The sequence below is a fragment of the Mytilus californianus genome, unplaced genomic scaffold (genome assembly GCF_021869535.1).
Source record: "Mytilus californianus isolate M0D057914Y unplaced genomic scaffold, xbMytCali1.0.p SCAF_3, whole genome shotgun sequence".
Lineage (NCBI taxonomy): Eukaryota > Metazoa > Mollusca > Bivalvia > Mytilida > Mytilidae > Mytilus > Mytilus californianus.
In genome coordinates this window covers 78,137,034-78,140,629 of record NW_026262679.1, presented here as the reverse complement: position 1 = coordinate 78,140,629, position 3,596 = coordinate 78,137,034, and the positions used below count along the sequence as shown (strand labels likewise).

The 3,596-nt window shown below is 28.9% G+C and overlaps 1 long non-coding RNA gene across 1 annotated transcript; it reads left to right on the top strand.

Moving 5' to 3' along the window:
* Window positions 1-232: 232 nt before the first annotated feature.
* On the top strand, window positions 233-2,911 carry LOC127735121 (uncharacterized). Its single transcript, XR_007998073.1, has 3 exons — window positions 233-353; window positions 1,265-1,382; window positions 2,271-2,911. It is a non-coding gene; the product is annotated as an uncharacterized LOC127735121 (long non-coding RNA).
* Window positions 2,912-3,596: the final 685 nt, after the last annotated feature.

The window sequence follows — 3,596 nt, the reverse complement described above, 5'->3', positions numbered from 1 at the left end:
TTTGTGTTTAGGTTTGTTGAAAGGGATAAGTCAATGGTTTTTGATATGCAGTTGTATTAGTATTGGCACATCATATTTCCATGGAGATTGTTCAGCCATGGTTCATTGACTGAATATTTGCAAAACATACATGTTAAAGTGTTGCTATTGTAATTTCAACATTTGAATTATTAAAATTACCAATTTGTACAATTTGCAATTAATACCATGCAGATTTTTTTTATTAGAATGAGATAGCCCAATGCCCATTGTTGGAAATAATTGAGACTGTGGCAGCAAGAATTAGTCTGCAAGAAATTTTTATACCAAAAGAAATCCAGAATTTGCAGAATCAGCAAAAAAGAGTAAATGTAGTATGTTTTATTAATAATTTCATTGAAATATTAAGGGAAAAGGAATGCATTTAGGCTCATACACAATACTAAGGTTTATGACAGATTATTGAATGACTGTAATTTTTTAATGAAGATTTTTACTAGTTTGATTGTTCTGCATGGTCCACATCTTGCTCAGGACAGTTTCAACTGACCTCAACCTGTTTTGAGGTATTTGAATAAAATTCAAATCATGCTGAGTCCCATATCTAATAGCAATACTTCATCTTTATAGATTTTAAAAAATTTGTTTCACATGTTTTCCCAGACTCTTAATCAAATTACTACATGTTTCCTATTACTAACCAGAATTCTAATATGACGTTCTTCTTTCACTTTGGAAACAAAGCCATGCTCTAATTACAATAAAATATGGGCTGCACGTGATTGACGTCACAATTGAAATTGCAATGTCAGTTTATTTTGAACAACGCCGGAGATCGAAATGGATCTTTTTGTTGGTGTTGCTCGCTAGGAAATTAATTAAAATCATTCTAAAAGTAAGTTTACATATATATGTTATTTTTTTTATCGTGGAACTGTTGATTTTCTATAACGTTTTTGGTTCATCAAATCAAAATGGCTGCCTTTCGAATGTGTATTATAGGTCCGCTTCGAAGTACAAAAGTTCTAATTTTTCCTATCAGAATCAAAATAATTCTTAACGCTCGGTATAAAGATATTGACAAATATAATGCCTACCCATGTTAAAATGAGCAAAAAGTATGGCATGAAAGAATTATTTCTTAAATACAATGCATTTTTACTTGTTTCAATCGTCTTATGATTTTGTTTGTACAATACTGTAAGTGCCACCTTCCGATTGTGTTTTAAGCATACACATAAACAGGCACCATTCATTCATTTGCCTTAAATATTACAATTTGCAGGCATATTCTGGGAAATATATTAATCCTGCCAAAAGAGCAATAAAGAATCAAGAAGACATTATGGATAACACATTGGAAAATAATACCAATAGTGATGTGTATGTCTCTACTGAAGCAGGTAATTTGCATAAATTTATATATTTTCTTAAAAAAGTATTGATAAATAGCCAAGTAAAAGTGAGGTGAATTAAATTGACACATTTTCTAAGAAAGAGAATTAAAAGAAAGTCGACAAAAGTCTTGCCAAATTTGTCTTTACTATCATTATCTTTTTCGAGTGACAGTTACTGTTAGTAGTAGACACAATAAACATATTCCGAATTTTCATATTAGTCTTGTAAAATATTTAAGGAATGACTGTAATATTTTTTCTGTCTATGAAGAAATAACATCAAAAATGTGGTGCACTGACTGATTCAATAACCCGTGTAGCGGGTTATCTAAAAGTGTGCACCACATTTTTTAGGTTATTTCGAATAGACAGAAAAAATATTACAGTCATTCCATATAATTTAATTCTAAAAAGGCTAAATCATGATTAAAACGTTGATGACGTCACGGTCACATGACAAAATTATGTCTATGAGCTGATAGACAAAACACTTTCCAAAGTATCAGCCAATCAGAAGACGTGTTGCATCCAGAATTAAATTATTATCAAATGTTTCAAAAAATAAAGTAGACTTATAATTTAGAATTTGTGAACTAACTAAATGAAATTATATTTTATTGGTATTGTAATTTATATGTCATTATTATGTGTAATGTGTCTAAGTGATTACAATAAACTTGGTACTGTAATTATCCGTGTATAAAAAAAAATAGTTAATTTGTAAATCATGATTAATTTTAAGGTAAATATCCAAGTTTTTATTAAAAATTTAGTTATTGAAATGAAAGATTGAGAAGCAATTTTAATGCTGTTTATTCGTAGATATGCTCAAATTTAAATATAATATTAGAGTTAGAAAACATTAACAAGTAACATCAATATATTGTTTTACAGAAATGGCATACCAGTTTCCAGTAACAACAAAAAGTGGACGAAAGGCTACAAGATTTGTAACATGCACTTAGGAAGAATGTATCAATATTATTACTGCATATATATTTGTATACCCCTGATCTAGGTAGTGATAAAGGACAATGCTCATATAATGTAGAGGTCTTTATTTGTTTTTGAAAGTTTAGAATGAATTTTGTATAAAAATAAAAAATTAATAGACAAATAATAAATATTCATGAAATTTTGAAAAAATTGAAATAAAACTGTTTGTTGTAAAATATAACTATATGTTTTAGAAACAGATGTTTGATAATAACATTAAAAATGAAGGAATATTTGGCCATAAAAATTATATAATAATGCATTTACTTCTTTTGAGAAAATATTTTTTCTACTAGATTTATAGAAAAATATGCATGGGTCAACTTCCTCATACAGAAGCAGGGTTCACGTTATTGAGACAGATTTTTGTGATTATAAGTATTGTGTACAAGTTTCATAACATTCGATTAAGGAAACTAAATTAGAGAACAGAAATAACAGATTTAGCAATTTTTCCATTTATAAAGGGCATAACTCAAGAACAGTAAAAGTAACACCACCCAATTCCTGTGAATTGTTGTAACAAGCATTGTGTATAAGTTTTTTTAATATTTGGTTGGGGGAAACTGAGGTAAGAGAAAGGAAATTACAAATTAAGCAATTTTTGTATTTATAAAGGGGCGTAACTCATGAAAGGTAAAAGTGCCGCAACCAATTTTTAAACTTGTGTTTTTGTGATAATAAGCCAATGTGTATAAGATTTGCAACATTTGGTTGAGGCAAAGTAAAGGTAGATAACGGAAATCAAATTTCCAGATGTTTGGGACAGACAGACGTTAGATCATAACACTAAATGCTCTTTACGCCTAGTGGCAGGTGCATTATTAAAAAAAACCACATATACTATCAAGTGCAATTGTACATATGAACATTTTTGTAGGTATGTTTGATTTTTATGTCAAAGAATATTTCTTTTTTTTTTGTGGAACTACATAGCTAATGCTATCAATTATGTTGAATATAAATAATAATATCAACAGATTTTTATTTATTAATGCTGAAAATTTTTCATGAGTGTCATCTTTTGTAAAGTTGTGCATATCTTCTACTTGTGATGCCATAAATAATCTGCCAAGTCACTAAGAATTGTTAGCAATTGTTATTTGAGGCAACACATAACTAGTTATAAGAGACTCAGGCTCAGCTCTGGCAGGACCAAGTCTGAAATGAAAATAAACAACATATAATTGTCCTGTGTATTAAAAGAAAAATAGATTGAATATT